The 21521-nt window shown below is 44.9% G+C and overlaps 1 long non-coding RNA gene across 2 annotated transcripts in view; it reads left to right on the top strand.

Moving 5' to 3' along the window:
• The window catches only part of LOC117356588, a 40584-nt gene extending 22466 nt beyond the window's left edge, over positions 1-18118 (top strand). Inside the window, exon 4 of one of the 2 annotated variants that reach the window (XR_004538675.1) lies at positions 17223-18118. This is a non-coding gene — a long non-coding RNA (uncharacterized LOC117356588). Of the gene's footprint in view, positions 1-1174; positions 2296-17222 lie in introns of those variants that run through there. The other variant, XR_004538674.1, reaches the window with a different exon arrangement.
• Positions 18119-21521: the final 3403 nt, after the last annotated feature.

The following is a 21521-nucleotide window of genomic DNA, read 5'->3' as shown; positions in this document are numbered from 1 at the left end:
ATCACCCATCCAGCCACCCACCCAATTTCCAGAACAAATGAATGTAAAAGTACAAACATTTATAATATGTCAATGTATAAATATATCATTAAAACATACATTACAATAATATAATCTTTACTAAAGTAAACATTATAACAATGCAATATAATCAATCCCCTCCCTACATCATCTGCCCTCCCCTCCCTCAGAACTGCTAAAAATAATAATAAATAAATAATGATCCATCAAAACACGACTTCTTGCTGTTGGAAATAATGTGTTTAAAAAAAGTTGCCAAAGAGTGAACACTCATCCCTTCTTGGTTTCCCATTCAGACATACTTTCCATTATTAAAAGATGAAGCATATTAGAACGCCAATGACTATAAGTAGGATATAATGGTTTAATCCAAAGAGAATTACTTTCAAACCTGAAAGTATAGCTCTTTTTGGAAAACCCTTAAGTCCACAAGGGATAGGATGCTTCAAATCAAATAACCAAAATAAGCTATAACAGTTAAAATACCATTTAGTATTCCACATTATTCCAACTCAAAAAAAAATTATAGAACAAAATGTATGTACCCAAGGATAGAACCAGAACATATAGCTTTATGGTGACCACAGTTGGGGCAAGAACCTTCAGAGACACCGCTAATGCGGCTTTGTAAAATGAGTCCATAATGTTTGAGTTGCATATAAGAAAATATATCAAAATTAATTACTTTTTTTTAAGTCAAATCTTTTTATTGAGAACGAATAAAAGAAAGAAAAGAAAAACAAAAAGCAAAAGTAACAGCAGAGCAAAGCTTCCAAAAAAGATTATACATCAAAACAATACAGATAAGTACTATACATAGGTAAACATACAGATCAAACATCCCCATCACAATAATGCTTCATAGGAGACCAGGTACCATGGAAAGATCTCTGGGATCCTCTACATTCTGCCAGACGGAGCTCGTATTTATAGCATAAGAGTACCATGTTCCACCAGTGGGTTGTCAATACTGGAGATTTGTTTTTCCAGTGAAGTAGTACAGTCTTTATCGCTAGTCCCAGGAGAATGTCATAGAGAATATTGTGAGGTCGAGACAAAGGGGGATCCAATGCAGCGGATCGAAGTATCACCTGAAGGTAAGATATTGTCCTTGATGTAGAGAAAATCTGACCCAATATATCTCCCACCTCAGTCCAAAATGCAGATACAAGAGGACAATCGAAGAGCATATGTTGGAAAGTCCCCAGATGTGTGTCACATCTCCAGCAACTGTTGGAAGACGTTGCGGAGGCTCTCTGTTGTTTGATGGGGGTCCACAATGATTTATGAAGCACGAAGAACAATGATTGTCTGAGAGACGCTGAGTGCAAGGGTCTGTTACATCGTTCCCATATCAAGGACCATTGTTGCTCAGATATCGGGTATTGAAGATCTTGGATCCATTGCCTCTGAACCGGAAGTAAATCGTCTGGGTCAGTACCTTGCAAAACATTATAGATTCTAGATATCAAATGAGGTTTGGTACTCCACGAAGACAACAATGTGGACATAGCAGAGACGCCCCTCAATAAGCGTTCTAAGGCTGGGCCAAAAGCTGCATGCAAACTATGACATAATTGGAGATATTTATAGGCCTGATGGGAGGGTATCTTATATTTGACCTGTATATGAGCAAATGTCAATAACTTATCCTTATCCAGTATATCTCGAATGTACCATATACCATGATTAATCCATAGGGGCCAGTGTATCATCCGGGAGCCAATAATGATATTGGGATTACCCCAAATTGGGGATTGTATATCGGAATGTATCGGATATTTTAGGATACGCCCCAAATCCAGTATCCCCAATTGGGTGGTATGTAATACTTTCCAATAATTAATACAAGAGATTGATTTGGAATAGCATATATCTCGTAGTGTATCAGGGCTCACTAGTGCATTTTCCAACATTCCCCAGTAAGGCAATGTAGAAGCAGTAGGATGCAAAAACCATATACTAGCACCTTTTAGCATGACAGCCAAGGCATAACGTTTATAGTGAGGAAAGTTAACCCCGCCCTGGGACCACGGCCTCTTGAGCGTAGACAGCGCGATACGAGATGGTTTTCCAGACCACAGGAATGAAATTAAAATCTGGTCGATTTGTTTAAACAACGTGGGTGGTAAGGGTAAAGGTAGCATTTGAAGCACATACAGTACTTGAGGGGTCAACATCATTCGAATGGTCTCTAACCTGCCCCACCAGGTTAAATGTAATGGAGACCATTGTTGGCATAACTTTTTAAGTTTGGACAATAAAAGTTGTACATTATGGGTCACCGTGTCTTGCCACGTGTTGCAAAAATGAATTCCTAGGTACTTAATGGTTTTAGAGCACCAAGTAAGACCATAAGGTTCAATCATATCTTGGGTACAGTAAATATTCAACGGCAGTACTTCAGTCTTATCCCAATTTATAGTATAGCCAGAGAGTCGCCCAAACTTGGAGAGAAGATCAAGAATGGCCGGCAGTGAGTCAGCCGGGTTGGATACATATAACAGTACGTCATCAGCAAAGGCTGATAAACGTACCTCCGTTGGGCCCACCCGTATACCTGTAAAGATGGATTCTGAATCAAGTTTCCTCAGTAAAGGTTCCAGGGCCAGATTGAATAGAAGAGGGGACAATGGACATCCTTGTCTTGTTCCCCGAAAGAGGGAGAAATATGGAGATAGGTATCCCCCTACATTCAATCTGGCCCTGGGATTAGCATAAAGTATGTGTACCATATCGATAAACGCTCTACCCAATCGGAACCACTGTAATGCATGAAACAAGTATTTCCACTCCACATAGTCAAATGCTTTTTCTGCGTCCAATGACATCACACATGTCGGAGTGGAGACACTGCGAGATGCCTGAAGCACATGACAGAAAACTCTAGAGTTATCTGCCGTCAGTCGGCCCTTTACAAAACCACATTGAGTAGGATGTATAAGTAGAGGGAGAGCTGTGGCTAGTCTATCTGCAAGAAGTTTCGCATAAATTTTACAATCATAATTGAGTAGTGATATGGGTCGATAATTTTTTGGAAGTAAAGGATCCCGACCCGGCTTAGGAAATACTACTATATCTGCTTCAGCAAAGGTGCCTCCACTAGTGGCTTTATCCAAAAAAGCTGAGTATAATGTAAACAATTTAGGGATAATAATTTTACGAAAGATCTTGTAGTAGCATAGGGTAAGACCATCGCCTCCTGGTGCCTTTCCAGACTTTAAACCATCAATGGCCTCACCTATCTCAGCCTCTGAAATGGGTTTGTTAAGGTTGTCCAGTAATTTAGATGGCAATATAGGAGGGGACATACCTTTAAAAAAGTCATCGAAATTGGCCTCGGTCGGATTTACTCCCGAAGTGTAAAGTTGTTCGTAAAAAGTTTTAAAATGATCCGTAATTGCAGTTGGATCAGTGATAAGAGAACCAGCCGGTTTGAGGGCTTTAATATGTCCGGCTCTCTTTTTTTGTTTAAGGTAGTTGGCCAACATTGTTCCCGCCCTATTGCGGTGCTCAAAATATAGTGCTCCTTCTTGCACCAATAAAACCCCGGCACGTTCAGATAGTATAGAATTATATTTAAACTTAATCTTTCGTATCAGAGTTAATGCTGGAATGGACGGGGACAGATGGTACTCTGTCTCTAGCTTTTTTATTTGAAGTTCTAAGTCATGCAGCACAATTTTCCTTTTTTTATTGAGATGCGCCGAGTACGCTATAATTCTACCTCTCAAATAAGCTTTATAAGCGTCCCAAATAATTTGAAAAGCCAGCTCTTGGGTATCATTTTGTGAAAAGTATTCTTCCGTCCATTCTTCAACATGATGTACAAATGTATTATCCGCAAGTAGAGCAGCATTTAGACGCCAGGTAGGTGTAGGTGATGAAGGAGCAGACAGTGTTAAGGAGAGCAAGACTGCTGAATGGTCAGAAATAGGACAAGATATGATTGAAGAGGAGTGTGTAGACGTCAGGAGAGATTGTGACATAAGAATATAATCCAGTCGCATAGCAGAAGCATGAGGCGCAGACCAAAATGTGTATTCGAGATCATTTGGGTGGTACAAACGCCATATATCAACCAATCCAAATGAGTGTATTAAGTGTGTCAATGTTGGCAATGTAGAAGGAGGACGATAAGGAGATTGAGACCTACGGTCCAGATGCATATCAAGCACTATATTCCAATCCCCTCCCATTATATAAAAGTCAGTGGTTATATTTGCTAGCTCTTTACTTAATGTATGAAAAAATGCAATATTGGGGACATTAGGACCATATACTGCAATTAAAGTGTAACGGACACTATTGATTTCTATTGTTACTGTGACCCATCGTCCCTGCGAATCATGGGACGAATGCACAATAGTGTATTTAAGATGTTTGGACAATAATATAGCCACCCCTCCTTTGGTTTTCACTGCAGGAGAGAAAAAGCATTGAGAAACCCAATCACGCTTTAATTTAGCTGATTCAATGGAATTCAATTTAGTTTCTTGCAAAAAGACTATCTGAGCTGAATGATGTTTACAATATAGCAGTGTCTTTTTCCTCTTGATTGGGTGATTCAGACCTCTGATATTCAGAGTTAACACAGTACACTTAGCCATCATGGATTGTTAGCCAATATACAGTACATTCATTAATGGAAACAAAAAGCCAAATCAAAATTACTTTGCTCTGCAATAAAAAGAAACAAACCCCACACACACACTCAAACATACACCCCCCCACCCTCCCCACAAACAGCCTAACACCCCCCCACCCGCAAGACATTAGCCTCACACTCACCCCGCCCAACCGGCGCCCCTAGGGCCTATGGAGGGGGAGAGGTATCACAACATGGAGGCTCAGAGTCACCTCCCTCCCCCCCCCAACCCCGCTGAAATAACATTTTGGAAACACATAACTTATGGCATAGAGAGCATATCTCTGAAATGCAATAACAAAACATAGCTGTATGTTCATTTACCACTCTAAGGGTACGTGCAGAGAAATGCAATCACGTTTCCATTGCAATAAGCTCTTCTTGCTCCTTGATAAATTTCTCCACCTCGTCCGGCTCGGTGTAGGTTTTAGTCTTATTTTGATAAGTTATTTTGAAACGAGCCGGTGATAGGAGACCAAATCTGGCTTCCAAAGCTCTAAGACGAGGGCGTAGAGCAAGAAATCTTCGCCGCTTGTCGGCTGTTTGCTTTGTAAAATCCGCTGAAATGTAAATGGTCTGGCCCTGCCATTCGATCTTATGGAGGGAGCGCATTTTTTCCAGTATCATCGCCACGTGGGGGAAACGGAGCAGCTTCAACACTATCGGTCTCGCTTTCTGTGAGCCGGCTGGTGACTTCGTCGGCACCCGATGGGCCCGTTCAACCTCTAAGGGCCTGGTGAATGTGAGGGAAAGAACTTTAGGGAGCCATTCTTCCAAAAACTTACAGGTATCTGTTCCCTCAGCGCCCTCATTCAGGCCGTTTATACGTAAATTCTGACGGCGTCCTCGATTTCCCAGATCTTCTAGTTGATTCTCCAGAGCTTGTATGGCTTTTCGATCCGATTTTTGATTTTTGGTGACGTCATCAATTAATTGTGCTTTTCGTTCCAGCGCAATCATTTTTACATCCATCGCCGAAATCTTTTCAGTGAGGTTCATTATTTCATATTTAATGTCTTTAATATCATCTTTGCTTTCTGACATCATATTGGAGATCAGTTGTAATTGCTCAGAAATAGTTCGTTCTGGTTCCTCACGTGGCCTGCCCGACTCGTTTTTCGTAGGCGTCGGGGGATCTTGTTTTTGCCGCTTGGCTCCCGAAGTGCCGGCAAAGGCAGCCTCAATCTTACCCTGCTTGGGGAGAGGCATCGCAGACATGCAAAAAGTCCGTAGTTTGCACTGGTATATATAGAGATATGCTCAAAATATCGGGGTTAGCAGCGGGAGCTCGTGACTCAAGCCTCCATCTTGATCTGGCTCTCTAGCGCCCCCCCAAAATTAATTACTTAACTAAGAGAGGACCGGTAAAGTACCATCATCATTAAGGAGCTGATATAAATAAAAAATAGGGCCTCTCCTTACCATTTGAAATCTAATTGATGTCATAACAAGATGAAGACCCATTGCCACAAATAGGTAACAAAGGATTAGAGCGAAAGTCCAGATCCATTTGACCATAAACTTGTCTCCATGTGGATCTTAATGGAGCAATAAAAAAAAAAAAAATAGGGGTTCCCCGTAGCCACTACACGAGAAGTACGAAGGAGGTAACTTATTATTATTATTATTATTTTTTTTAATTCTTTATTCAGTTTTTACAAGTGTAATCAGAAATAACATTTAACCTTACAAACATCACTTGAATTTCTATTACAATCATCTTAAATTAATGAAATTTAACCACCACCCCCACCCTTACCATATCATATATATTCACATATATCCTATAATATATTCTTTTCTACTAATCCAAACATTTAATATAAGATCAGAACCCCCCCCAACCCCCTCATTTACAATTATATAGTTAAGGGAAAAAAATGCTATTTACTCATTAAAATAATCTGTTAATGGTCCCCAAACATCCTTGAATTTACTAAAATGTCCTTTCTGTATGGCTAATATTATTTCCATCTTATATAATGGCACAAAGAATTCCACCAGAAATTAAAGTTTAATCTACTCCAATTCTTCCAATTAAATGTAATTTGTTGAATGGCGACTCCAGTCATAATTAGCAAGAGCTTATTATTTTTTGAGGCTATTTGACTCTTTGCCCTCATTGACATACCAAATAAAATAGTATCATATGATAGGGCCACCGGATTCTCCAATAAACTATTTTTGGCCCCATATTGATTTCCAGAAATCCAAAATAAATGGACAATAGAATAATAGATGATCTAGAGTCCCAGCTTCTAGATTGTAGTGCCAACATCTATTAGACTTAAAGCTATCTAATTTATGTAAACGAACAGGGGTCCAAAATGCTCTATGTAACAGAAAAAAACAAGTTTGTCTCATAGATGCAGACACTGCACATCTTATTCTCTAAGACCAAATTCGTGGCCATTGAGACACTGTAATTTGATGCTTGATCTCAATGCTCCAAATGTCCCGAAGACCAGTTTTTTTGTTTTTTTATTTATAAATCCAGATATTAATTTATACTATTGTGCGGCCTGGTGTCCCAGAAAGTCCACCTGAAAGCATAAGAACTGTAAACTATATTTATTAGTGAGATTTTTCCATTGGAACCCCGCCTGAATGGCCTGCTTCAGTTGCATCCATCTAAAACTTTGTGAATTAAGACCATATTTATGTTGCAACTGTGAAAACTCAAGCAGTTTACCATTAGAAATAACATCTTCTAATACATGTATTCCTGTAATCATCCAATGCTTCCAGATGACTTTAAATCTGCCGATTTGAATCTTGGAGTTCAGCCATATAGTTTGATTTGTTGATTTGTTAATTGGAATAGGTGTTAAATTGCTCACATATCTTATTGTTTTCCATGTGTCTACAAGTAATCTATTTTCTTTATATAATCTAGGCATTTTGATACTAAGTACATGGTTTAATTGCAGAGGATACATGAGGCGCCATTCCAACCAAAACCAATCCGGGATATTATCAACAGGCTCTGGGAGGATCCAATACATATCCTGGTGCATAATATAGGATTGATGATACCTATAAAAGTTGGGAAAATTTACCCCCCCCCCCCCCCTCTGTAATCGGTTTTTGTAGAGATACTAAAGCAATTCTAGCCTTTTTACCCAGCCAAATAAATTTTGTTAGATTACAATTTAACTTTTTATAAAAGGACCCCTGAAAAAAAACAGGTAACATACTCATTTGGTAACAAACCACAGGCAAAATCATCATTTTAATAGTATGAACTCTCCCCACCAAGACAGATGTATAGGATTCCATTGCTCACACATTTCTGTTACCTTCCTTAATAAAAAGTTTTCATTCACTTTCATTGTTTCTTCCAACGTGTTTTTTATCCAAATACTTAAATATTTTATTCTGTCCTCTTTCCATAGAAAGGGGAATGTATCAAATAATCCTTTTGTACAATGGACAATAAGTGGAAGAACTTCTGATTTACTCCAATTTATCTTGTATCCTGAAAATTTTCCAAATTTAATAAGCTTGGAATGGTTGCTTCCGGATTTCTCAAATGAAGCAGTATATCGTCTGCATAAGCCGAAACTTTATATTCCCGATCTGAATAAGGAATACCCTGTATCTCCTTTGCTTGCTGAATAGCTAATAACAAGGGTTCTAATACAATATCAAAAAGTAAACGCTCTGAGAAATTATTATCCTATATAATAAAAGCTTACCAGTGCATGCGCTGTTAAAACAGCGTGATCCCTGCCGCTGTGGTGTGTGATCCGTGGCCGTGTTCCATTTTAGAACCCGGCGGCAGGGAACATTCTGGCCACTCCACTCCTTCCGCCCTCACTCACCAACTGCTGCTGCGAGGAAGCGTAGGCAAGCTCTCTCCCTGCCGGGATGAGCCGGATCCCTGAGACACGAGCGCCTGCAGGAGGAGGCCCCCGCCGCCAACACCTTCACAGTCTCCTGAGCAGCGTCTTCGCCCCCCCCCCCCCCGATTGCTGACCTCGGTGGCCGCTGACAAGTGCTGTGTCCCTCCGTGCCGAATTCCATTTTTGAATTCGAACACGGAGAGACACAGCACAGCCAGTGACTCCCCCTCCCGCCCTCGCTCATCGCCAAAACCAGCTACTTTTAAGCATCCTCCTTCTCGCCGGCTCACCCGTGTTTAAATTCAGAGAAAAGCGCTGCACTGCGCTACCGCTGGTCTTCTGTCCACTGCGGCCCGCCCTCTCTGACTAGTTCTTGTTTCCAATAGGGTTGGCCGCAGTGGATAGAAGACGCCGAAGCCAGCGGTAGTGCGGTGCAGCGCTTTTCTCTGAATTTAAATGCGGTGGCTGGAAAGGGGGCGGCGGGAAATGCTGCTGCTGCACAGGGAAGGCCGAGAAATGCTACTTCTGCACAGGAAAGTGTGTGTGTGTGGGAAATGCTGCTTCTGTACAGGGAAGGCTGGGAAATGCTACTGCTGCACAGGGAAGTGTGTGTGTGTATGTGAGGGGGAATGCTGCTTCTGCACAGGGAAGGCCAGGAAATGCTGCTTCTGCTGCACAGGGAAGTGTGTGTGTGTGAGGGAAATGCTGCTGCACAGGGAAGGCTGGGAAATGCTGCTGCTGTTGCTGCACAGGGAAGTGTGTGTGTGTGTGGGGGGGAGAAATGCTGCTGTTGCACAGGGAAGGGTGGGAGGGAAATGCTGCTGCTGCACAGGGAAGTGGAGGGGACGGAGTGGGAAAGGGGGCCTGGGAGCAATCTTGGTTTGCTTTGGGGGAGGGGAGACAGAAGGGGGCCATGGAGAGATAGAAAAACAGGCAGGCAGCGCATTAGAACGAAAGACAGACGCAATAAAGACAGCAGGCAGGGAAAGAGAAAGAAAGACAGACAGACAGGGTGCCAGAGAGAGAACCAGAAAGAAAGAAGGACAGATAGTGGGAGGGAGAAAGACAGAAAGAAAGGAAGAGAGAGACAGGGGCAGGGAGAGATAAAGAAAGAAAGACAGACAGACATATATTCTAGCACCCGTTAATGTAATGGACTTAAACACTAGTTCCTTTGCAAAGCAGCAGATGAATCCAGAGACCAGTGGGATATAGCTCACATCGACCAGCAGGTGGAGATAGAGAACTGATTTCCAGTTGGCTTTATAGCCTGGTGATCCTCCTGTTGAATCAGTTTTGCTCTATCTCCCAGCGGTGGTGGAGCTATTTCTCTAGCTCCTAGAATCTAAAGGTGACTGGTGGATTGGTGATCTTATAGTCTCCTCTGTTGAGCCTTTGGCTCTTCAGTTGGATAGGGGTGCCTGGCTGATTGGTGCCGGCTTTAGGAGTTACACCTGGGCCCTCCCAGGTCCCTGCTCCACCCTCCCCTCCGAGTGATTGAGGGTTTGCCTGCTCTCAGCGTTAGTTTCTTCATTCCAGTTAAAAAAAAAAAAACAAAAAACGTTTCTGCCTGTGCTGAGCTGTGCCCCGGTAAGGTAGCTTGGATTAATTACCAGCTTTATCCTGATTGTGGGAGGCGGGCTGAGAGCGTGGTGAGTACTGAACTTCGGTTACATTTATTTTGTTTTAGCGTGGCCTCGAGTGCCGGTCCGGTTGGGAGGGGCGGCGTGGTGATGGAGGAAGAGGCTCGTCAGCGGTGTTCACGCTGTGGAAAGTGTCGAACACCGGCGGGCTTGTGCTCAGCGGGGTGCTTAGACGCACCAGCTGAGGATTATTTTTTGCAGGCAGGCGAAGGGGCCAGTTCCCGCGTCCGTGAAGCGCGCTCGGCGTCCCCGCCCCTCGCGGTCGGCTCGGCCTCACGGCGTGGTATTGCCACGGCCGAAGGGGGGTCGGCAGGGGGGGGGAGTCGGAAGTGCGGGAGGGCGCGGGGGCTCCGCTCTCCGGCGCCGAACAGGGGGGAGCTTCAGCGGTTGGCCTGGGCTCATTCACCCCGGAGTTTATTATGTTGATGCATAAGGCTTTCATGCTGCAGTGCAGTCAGCCTGCTCCTCCGGTCTCGGGGAACTTGTCGGTGCTTTCTGTGCCCCCGCCTGGTCCCCTGAAGGTGGATGCTGGGGAGACCGCGAAGGGGGTTGGTTCTCCTGTGAAATCGCCGATATTTAAAAAGCGCAGGCTTGCGTCCGCAGACGAGCCTATGGTTGTTTCCCCTTTTTCCCTTCCAGAGTTGTTGGAGGAAGGTGAGGTAGAAGAGTGGGAAGAGGAGGATCCCCAGTATAGGGAAGTGGATGACCCTTCCGCGCTCCGGCTTTTCCATCGGGAAGAACTTTCCTCCTTAATTTCAAAAGCTTTACTGAGTTTAAACATTTCTCAGGTGGATTCGAAAGTTTCAGGTAACCCTCTTATGGCAGGTACCCGTAGGCCACCGAAGGCTTTTCCGGTGCATGAAGCCATGCAGGAGCTGATCTCGGCTCAATGGGATACGCCGGATGCCGGGTTACGGGTAGCAAAGGCCATGCGGCTTTTGTATCCGGTAGACCTGGACGAACTTGAGAAATTTAAATTGCCTAGGGTGGATGCACTGGTAGCCGCAGTTACCAAACGGACGACCTTGCCTGTAGAGGGGGGGTTACATTAAAGGATGCCCAGGATAGGAAGGTTGAATCTTCGCTGAAGTTATCTTTTGAGGTTGCTGCAGTGACTTTGCAGGCCGCAATCTGCAGCTCTTATGCGGCAAGAGCCTGTCTGCAGTGGTCTCAAGGGATGGCGGATAATTTGATGGAGTCCGGAGGTGCGGTTCCTTCGGAACTGGTTGATTTGGAATCAGGTTTAGCTTATTTAGCGGATTCCTTGTATGATATTATTCGCGCTTCGGCGAAACAAATGTCGCTTTCAGTTGTCTCTCGCAGGTCTTTATGGCTGCGACATTGGGCGGCAGATGCGGCGTCTAAGCTTCGTCTTGTGAAACTCCCTTTTAAAGGGGGTTTATTGTTTGGGGAAGATTTAGAGAGATTGGTAAAGGATTTTGGAGATACCAAGACCCAGCGGTTACCGGAAGATAGGCCTAGGCCCCCTTTGAAGTCCTCGTCATCTAGACCTCGTTTTAGGGAGGTGAGGAGGTATAGGTCTGGGAAACCGTTTTTTGGTTCCGCGTATGGTGCCTTTTCTTCGGCTAGACCTAGGGGGCGACAGAGAGGTTCCTTTCGTACGACGAAACCCGCTTCCAGTCAGCCAGCTCGTACCCCGGCAAGTCGCGCTCCGCAATGACGGGGTCTTGGCCCGCTCTGCTTTTCCACTAGGGGGACGCCTGTCGGCGTTTTGGGCAGAGTGGGCCAAGATCACGTCGGATCGGTGGGTGTTGGATATTATTCAAGAAGGGTACAAGTTAGAATTCGCCGCTCCCGTCGCCGATTCTTTCTTGGTATCCCCGTGCAATGGGGCGGCCAAGGGAGAGTCGGTCCGCTTAACTCTTCAAATTCTCCTGGATCTAGGGGCGGTAGTACCGGTACCGCCGGAGGAGGTAGGCCGCGGTATTTATTCCCTTTATTTTGTTGTTCCAAAAAAGGGGGGTTCCTTCAGGCCAGTGTTGGATCTAAAAGCAGTCAACAAATTTCTCAGTGTTCGCCATTTCAGGATGGAAACGGTTCGCTCGGTGATTGCGGCCGTACGGCCGGGAGAGTTTCTCACGTCCCTCGATCTCAAAGAGGCGTACCTCCATATTCCAATCTGGCCTCCACATCAGAAGTTTCTGAGGTTTGCGATCCTCGGCCAGCATTATAAATTTCGGGCTATGCCCTTTGGCCTGGCAACGGCCCCCCGCACCTTTTCGAAGGTGATGGTGGTGGTGGCTGCCTTTTTACGCAAAGAAGGGATTCGGGTTCACCCGTACTTAGACGACTGGTTAATCCGCGCGTCGTCCAGGCAAGAGAGTGTGGAGGTAACTCAACGGGTAATCTCGCTCCTTCAGTCGCTAGGGTGGATCGTCAACTTTCCCAAGAGTTCTCTGTCCCCTTCTCAGTCTTTGGTGCACCTGGGGGTCAGATTCGAAACCGGCCTAGGAATGGTGTTTCTTCCCCGGGAACGGGGAGAGAAATTACAGTCTCAAATTCGAGGGCTTCTCGGGTCGCCCAATCCTCGGGTTTGGGATTATGTTCAGGTTCTAGGCTCGATGGTGGCGACTCTGGAAGTGGTTCCCTGGGCTCGGTTCCATATGAGGCCCCTGCAGATGTCGCTTCTTTCTCGGTGGTCCCCGGCTTCTCTGGACTATGGTCGCCGGCTCCGTTGGAGTCCGCGGGTGGCTCGCGGCATGCACTGGTGGCTGACCGAGGTCCATCTGTTCCGGGGCATGCCGCTAGCGACGCCAGATTGGGTCGTGGTTACGACAGATGCCAGTCTCCGAGGATGGGGGGCTCAGTGCCGGCAAGCTTCCGTGCAGGGAGTGTGGGCCTCGGGAGAGGCACAGTGTTCCATCAATCTGTTGGAACTGAGGGCGATAAGGCTTGCGCTACGAGAGTTTCAGGCCATGATTTGGGACCAGCCGATCAGGATCTTTTCGGACAGTGTCACGGCGGTGTCATATATCAATCGTCAAGGGGGAACTCGGAGTCCTCAATTAGCCGAAGAGGCGATGCTGCTGTTTCAGTGGGCGGAAAGGCATGTTCCGCTTCTTTCAGCAGCACACATTGCGGGTCGCGAAAACATTCAAGCGGACTTCCTCAGCAGGAATCGTCTCGATCCCGGCGAATGGGAGTTGTCTCCAAGGGCGTTCGAGCTGCTGGTCCTTCGGTGGGGGCTGCCAGACATGGATCTCATGGCCTCATCCCGCAACACAAAGCGGCCTCGGTTCTTCAGCAGACGGAAAGAGAAGGGCTCGGAGGGGGTGGACGCTTTAGCTCTCCCGTGGCCTCCGAATTCCCTTCTGTATGTATTCCCCCCTTGGCCGATGATCGGTCGAGTCTTACAACGCATCGCTCTCTTTCAGGGCAGAGTGATCCTGGTGGCTCCAGATTGGCCGCGTCGGTCTTGGTACGCGGATCTGATGCAACTCGCGTCGGGCGATCGGTTGAAATTCCAGGTGACTCCGGACTTGCTGACCCAGGGTCCAATCTCCATGGACAATCCGGCCCACTTTAGTCTTACGGCCTGGCTATTGAACGGTCGCGGTTGACTAAAAAGGGCTATTCGGATCAGGTTATTGCCACTCTTCTTCGAGCGAAGAAGATGTCTACTTCTACCTCTTATGCTAGAGTTTGGAAAGTTTTTGAGACGTGGTGCGGGAAGCAGAGTATTGCGCCCTTCCAGGCGTCTCTGGCGGCTATTCTGTCTTTTCTACAGGAAGGTGTTTCTAAAGGGTTAGCCTATAACTCGATTAAGGTTCAGGTGGCGGCCATTGCATGTTATAGAGGCCGGGTGTCGCGCTCGTCAGTAGCATCTCACCCGGATGTGGTGCGATTCCTTAAGGGGGTTCACCATATCCGTCCGCCGGTACGGCGCACCTGTCCAGCTTGGAGTTTGAAGCTGGTACTCACTAGGATGCAGGCGGCGCCGTTTGAGCCGCTGTCGGCGGCGACGCTAAAGGATATTACATTAAAGACTGTATTTTTGGTAGCTATGGCGTCTGCAAGACGTGTGTCGGAGCTGCAGGCGCTGTCTTGCAGGGAGCCTTTTTTGCGCATTTCGGATGCTGGGGTGTCGGTGCGGACGGTACCGTCCTTTCTTCCTAAAGTGGTTTCTTCGTTTCATGTGAACCAGAGTTTATTCCTCCCGGCCTTTCGGAAGGAGGATTGGGGGGCGCGTTTCGCGTTATTACGGTTACTGGATGTACGCCGTATGATTCTTCATTATTTAGGGGTGACTAACGACTTTCGCCGGTCGGATCATCTCTTCGTGGTTTTTGCAGGTGCAAACAAGGGTATGGCGGCGTCAAAAGCTTCGATAGCTCGTTGGGTAAAAGAGGCTATTGCGTCGGCTTATCTGTTGGCAGGGAAGATCGTGCCGGAACAGCTTCGTGCACATTCCACTCGGGCATTGGCAACGTCGTGGGCAGAGTCCGGTGGTATGTCTTTGGAGGAAATTTGCCGGGCGGCCACTTGGTCGTCAGGGAACACCTTTTCTAAGCATTATCGGCTTGACGTGGCAGCCTGTGCGGAGGCAAGTTTTGGCGCTTCGGTGATTGCAGAGGCGACTTTGGCTTCCCACCCAGTTTGAGTTTGCTTTGCTACATCCCACTGGTCTCTGGATTCATCTGCTGCTTTGCAAAGGAATGTAAAATTATGTCCTACCTGTTAATTTTCTTTCCTTTAGAAGCAGCAGATGAATCCAGAGCCCCACCCAGATGGGCTCTCTCTCTCTCTCTCTCTCTCTCTCTCTCTCTCTCGCACTCTTTCGCTTGTTCTTTGAAATTCTGAGTTCGGTTGGGAGATTGTTGGTGATTATTATTAGTTTCTTACATTTCTAATTACAAGATTTTTCACTGGAATGAAGTTTTTTCCTTTGGTTTGACGGCTCATGCTCCTTTACTGGGATGCTGGGGCAATATGCATAACTGATTCAACAGGAGGATCACCAGGCTATAAAGCCAACTGGAAATCAGTTCTCTATCTCCACCTGCTGGTCGATGTGAGCTATATCCCATTGGTCTCTGGATTCATCTGCTGCTTCTAAAGGAAAGAAAATTAACAGGTAGGACATAATTTTACATTAATATATAATTTAGCAGCAGGGGAACTATACAAAGTTTGGATCATTTGTATAAATCCTGAACCTATACCAAACCATTTCATTACTTGATACATGAAGGCCCACTCCACCCAATCAAAGGCCTTCTCTGCATCCAAGGACACAGAAAAGGCTGGATCATTCATAGCTTTTGTTAAATTTAACATGTGAAAAGCCAATCTGGTGTTATTAGAGGAATGTCTCTGAGCAACAAATCCTGTTTGGTGCATACCAATAACAAAAGGGAGAGCCTTGGCCAAGCGTAAAGCCAATGTTTTAGCTAGAAGTTTGCCATCTGCATTGATTAGGGAAATAGGCCTGTAATTTGAAACCAATGTGGGATCTTTATTTGGCTTCAGCAAAACTATAGTAACAGATTCTGCCATAGTACCTATTATGCAACCATTAGTTAGTTGGATCTGATATAAATTTAACAGATAAGGCAATAGGGTATTTTGAAATGATTTATAAAACTCTACTGTGAAACCATCACTACCTGGAGCGGATCCAACTCTTAAGAGACTTCAACGCTGTTTGCAACTCTTTTAGTGATATTGGCTTTTCTAAACTTTTTTATATTCTCAGGAATTTTTGGTCCCTTAATTAAATTTAAAAATTCTAATTCAACTTTTCCTTTCTCTAAATAAGGCTCAGAAGAATATAGGTTTTTGTAAAAATTTAAAAATTGTTTTAAAATCGGTCCAATTTGAGAATGAATAGTCCCTCTTTCATCTTTTACTGCCACTATTTTTGTTTTCCGTTTTTTTGCTTTCAAATAATTTGCCATTATACTTCCCACCTTATTTGAATTTCCATAAAACAAGGCTTGTTGAGAAAATAAGTCTTTTCTTATCAGTTTAGAAGAGATCTCATTATACTTCCCTTTAGCTTTCAAGAGGTCCTGCAGTGTACAGTATTCCCATTTATCAATCAATTTTGATTCTAAAATCCTAATGTCTTGTTCCAAACTGGAAAATTGTTTTTTAATTTGTTTTATAATATAAGCCAAAAAAGAAATAATTTGACCGCTCATGGTTGCCTTAAAAGCATCCCAAAGAGTTTCCAAGGAGATATCTTCCATATTATTAATTTGAAAATAATAATTTATTTTTAACTGAATTCTCTCAATGAAATTTGGTTCCACAAGCAATGCATTATCAAATCTTCATACAGGTCTACTATTATCTTGAACATATATTTTAATTTTAATTCACACCCCTCCATGATCAGACAGAATAATTGGATCTATGGAGGCTTGTGTTACTTGTTGAACTAAGGTATTTGAAACAAATATATGAGTTATGAACATGGGAACAAAAAGAAAATTCCCGATCATTAAAATGAAATATATGCCATATATATCTTTCAAATCACAATTTTGTACCAAATTCTCTAATCCTAATGATTTCATAATTCTACTGGGTTTTTTATCCATTAAAGGATCTATAACAGCATTAAAGTCCCCAGCCACCACTAAATTAGAAGCAGCCAGTGGTAGCAACAATGGTTGTAGAGATCTAAAAAAATTCAATTTGGTTCGAATTAGGTGCATATACATTAAAAAGTGCCATCGTAGTATTTCCCAGACGCATGTCAACATGTATCCACCTGACTGAAGGATCAGCAGCAATCATCTTAAACATAGCATTACATTTTTATTTACCAATATTGCTACACCTGCCTTTTTCTTTACAGCTGGGGCAAAAAAACAATGTTTTACCCAGTATCCTTCTAGTTTTGGGGATTCTATAGCCGATAAATGAGTCTCTTGGATATAACATATCTACGTTCTGTTTTAAAAATAATAGTGTTTTCTTTCTTTTTATAGGATGGTTGAGGCCATTAACATTTAATGAAAAAAATTTAAGCTCCATTAAGATATTTATTTACTGAACATGTGAACCTAATCCAATACCCTTTTTTGTTTTTGTTAGTTTCCTCTCAGAACAATGACAGGAAGCATACTGGTCTGAGCTCTGGTATGTACTGATATCTTCATGGCCCAGTTTGCTGTTTTCCAGGCCCTCCCCCCTCACAACGAACAAGTAAAGTCAGCACAGCCCTTCACAGAAACCTGGTTCCAAAGTGTCAGCCAGACTTTGTTTCCCATATTTTAATTTTTCATTTTAATACTTAAGATCCCCCTTGCTTATAATTTCTTAATTCCCTTTAATGGCGACTCGGAGAGAAGATCTTGAAGATCCAAAGTAAGGGTCGATTTCTCTTTATACAGCAGGCAAATAATGATGTCGGCGTTCTTCACCTCAGTCTCTGCTTGTATACCCAACATATGCTTCTGGGGTACACTTCTCTGCAGGGTAAAGTCAGCTCTCATTCATCATCCGCCACTTCCGCATCAGCAGACGCCAACATCTTATTGTTTCTAGCATTTTCTGGTCCCGATCTCTTCGCAGGATCCTTGTAAAGTCACGGCCACCAGGAGCATCACAAGTAACAAGCCCGATCTCAAACCCATTGCAGGGTGCTCAGAAATCATGGGGCAACAAGAGGAAGAGGAAGTGGCAGGAAAGACATCGATGAGCCTCATGACCTCACGTGATCCACCATCCCCTCTTCAACACCCCCACACAACTCCATCAATGTTCCATTCCTCACTGGCCCCAAAGCAAATACAGTCCAGCTACGGGAGACCGTCCTCCTGTCCAACCACCATCCAGGATTGAGTGGGGACCTCAGAACCAGAAGACTAGGGGCAATCCTCCTTGGCACGTTCTTTATGAACTTCTAACATCAGATCCCATTGTCTGACTGGAATTTGCTTTATTTCATTTCATTTATTTTTATTTATTGTTTTCTCAGGTACTTTAGCTAGATTGTGAGCCTTTGGACAGCTAGGGAAATCCAAAATACCATTTTTATTTATTTTATTTTAATGTATCTTTAATCTATCTTCATTGTAAACCGCTTTGAACCTCACGGTATAGCGGTATATAAGAAATCAAATCAAATCAATAGGCAGGGGTGAAGCATTTGGGACGGACCAAAGCCGTTCTTCATCACACACACAGCACTTCACCACCCCTTTCCCCACCAACACCACATCTCACAACGAATCTCCACAGCCTTTTCATCCCATCTGGTCTCAACCAAAGCATCACACACCACAGGAAACAATCTTTGAATTCTTGTGACATCAGGTAGATTTTGAATATATTAACTACATCAGCAAGATTTCTTATTCAAATGTAGAATCTTCTATTTAAAATTATAAATGTTCTATTTCCAATTCAGTTAAAAAAACAGTTACAGGAGCCATCTTTAATGCCAAAATATATACAGAGATACCTTGGATTACGAGCATAATCCGTTCCAGGAGCATGCTCGTAATCCAAAATGCTCATTTATCAAAGCGAGTTTCCCCATTGGAAATAATGGAAACTCGCTTTGATACATTCCTCCCCGTCCCCCCATGAGAACCGGCATTGCTCCCCCCGAAGGCCCCCCTGCGATTGGGCACCCTCCGCCGTGATCGGGCACCCCCCCCCCCCACCGCTGCTGCTTACTGTCATCTGGGCACCGGCATGTCCTGTGAGTTGGTGCCGGTGCCCAAAGATCAGCCTCCTCTTCTTGCTGGGCCTTGAGCATCTGCATATGCTCAAGGTCTGCAAGTTCACGGAGAGAATGTGAACTCGCAGGCCTTGAGCATGCGCAGATGCTCAAGGCCCAGCAAGAAGAGGAGGCCGATCTTCGAGCACCGGCACTAACGCACAGGACATGCCGGTGCCCAGATGACAGTAAGCAGCGGTGGGGGGGGTGCCGGATTGCGGGGGGTGGGGGCAGGGGGGCACTCGTAAATCGAGCCATGCTCGGTTTCCGAGGCGCCGATTTTGTGAATGTTTTGCTCATCTTGCAAAACACTTACAAACCGGTGCACTCGTAAACTGAGGTACCACTGTACTTAACTTTTAAAATAAATAAATAAAAGATCATTATTCCAGAATTTCTCCATTTCTCATACCTCCATCAAATTAGAGACTTAAGTTCTCTAGTTCATGGGTGTTTCTTGTGATGACAGGAATTCCTTAAGTTTATTTGGATCAATGAATTGATGAAATTTTTCTTTGTAAGTTACTTTCATCGTTGACGGATAATAAAGTCTATATCTAGCACCAATGTCTTTCAATAGTTGCCTTAATTGTAAAAACTGTTTCCTTATTTGAACAGTCTCCTTAGCAAAGTCTGGAATAAAGACCAATTTGGAATCTTTATATGTCATATTTTTTGTTTCGTTTGCTGCTTTTAAAATCTCAAATACATGCTGAAATCTTAGTAACCTTAGTATCACAGGTCTTGGTTTACCATGAATTTGAGATTGTTTCACTCCAATCCTATGTGCTCTTTCTATTTCCATAGGCATTTTGAATTTCAAAGGCAGGATTTTTGGTATCATTTCCTCCAGAAAGGAAAGCATGTATTTCCCTTCAACTCCTTCCTTTAAATCATAAAATTTGTATGTTCTGTCTTCTTGATCTATATTTCATATCCATCATTTTATTTTTCATTTCTTTTAATATGTCGTGGTCTTCTTTGGTGTCTTGCTGTATCTGTTCTATCTTTTAAACTCTTTTTTCCATCTTGTCCAGTCTGTTGTTTACAATATCCAATTTGCTGTTCATGAGGTTCATTTCTTTCTTCAAGTCTTTTATTGATTGATATTTCTCAGTTCCTCCAAGACCTCAATTATATCTAGTGCATCCAGTGGGAGAGGGCTCCCACTAGGAACCTGTGGATCTTCCTTTAGTCTTTTCACTTTACCTATAGATTTTACAGGTGTTTTTTTGGATCCTCAGCTTATTTGAAGTCATCTTGGAGAGGGTTTCTTTATTAGAAGAAAATTACTCTTTTATATCTTAAATTATGATGCTCAGAGGTGGGAGCTAAACTGCTAGCCTGTCATCCACTAATCCTCCAAGTTCCGGAATCCTCCCACTTCTTTTTTAATAATTTATATTCCACATATCCTACAATTCTGTGTGGATTACAGATTATTCAGGTACTCAAGCATTTTTCCCTAATTGTCCCAATGGACTCCCATTGGCCTGGAGCAATGGGGATTAAGTGATTTGCCCCTATATGACAAGTATATAGACCCTGATTCTATAAAAGATGCTTAAAGTTAAGCACTTAGATTAGCGTGTCTAGCCAATAGGTGCCTAACTTAGGGCTAGATTCACTAAAGATAGCAACTCAATCGCTGCTGGCCAATTCTCTGGTTGATTTTACAACAGCGATTGAATCACTACCAAGTTTGCACGCAAATCCACCGACTCAATTGCTCAGTGAGCGATTTCCACATGCGCAGAGCCCTAACAGTAGTAACAAGGAAAGCAGCCTCCTGTCACTGCTGTCAGGGCTTCTGCTTTTTTTTTTTTATGGAACAGATGATCTGCATGACTTAATCACGCACCATCTGTCCCATTAAAAAGCCCTCTTGCACTAGCATCCCTGAGCCACCGCCACCACCCCCAACCCCAAAAAGATGGCAGGAGCAGTGGCGTACCAAGGGGGGGGGCGGGAGGGGTGGTCCGCCCCGGGTGCCAGCCCTGAGGGGGTGCTCCCGGCCTTGCCGTTCAGTCCCCCCCACCCCCGAAGGACCGCTCGCCCCACTGACCTTCCTGCACCACCTGTGAAGCAGCCCGCAGCGTCAGCGATCCCTGAACTGCTTGGGCGCTGCTTCCTGCGCCGCGGTCCCGCCCCTCCTCTGACATCAGAGGAGGGGCGGGACCGCGGCACAGGAAGCAGTGCCTAAGCAGCGCAGGGATCGCGTCGCGATCCTGCTGCGGCTGCTTCATAGGTGGTGCAGGAAGGTCAGTGGGGCGAACGGTCCTTCGGGGGTGGTGGGGGGGGACTGAACAGCAAGGCCGGGAGCATAGGTAGTGCTGCTTCATAGGTGGTGCGGGGAGGCCAGGGGGGCGAGCGGTCCTTCGAGGTGGGGCGGGCAGGCAGGCAGGCTTTCAAGGGGGAGGGGGGTGACAGGCAGGCAGGCCTTCAAGGGGCGACAGGCCTTCAAGGGGGGGACAGGCAGGCCTTCAAGGGGGAGGCAGGCCTTCAAGGGGGGAGGCAGGCCTTCGGGGGGGTGTGCAGACCTTCAAGAGGGAGGGACAGGCCTTCAAGGGGGGGCAGGCAGGCCTTCAAGGGGGGGCAGGCAGGCCTTCAAGGGGGGGCAGGCAGGCCTTCAAGGGGGGGCAGGCAGCCTTCAAGGGGGGGGCAGG

The sequence above is a fragment of the Geotrypetes seraphini genome, chromosome 3, assembly GCF_902459505.1.
Source record: "Geotrypetes seraphini chromosome 3, aGeoSer1.1, whole genome shotgun sequence".
NCBI classification, from domain to species: Eukaryota; Metazoa; Chordata; class Amphibia; order Gymnophiona; family Dermophiidae; genus Geotrypetes; species Geotrypetes seraphini.
The sequence above is the reverse complement of the archived record's forward strand: the minus strand, read 5'-3'. Positions and strand labels throughout refer to the sequence as shown.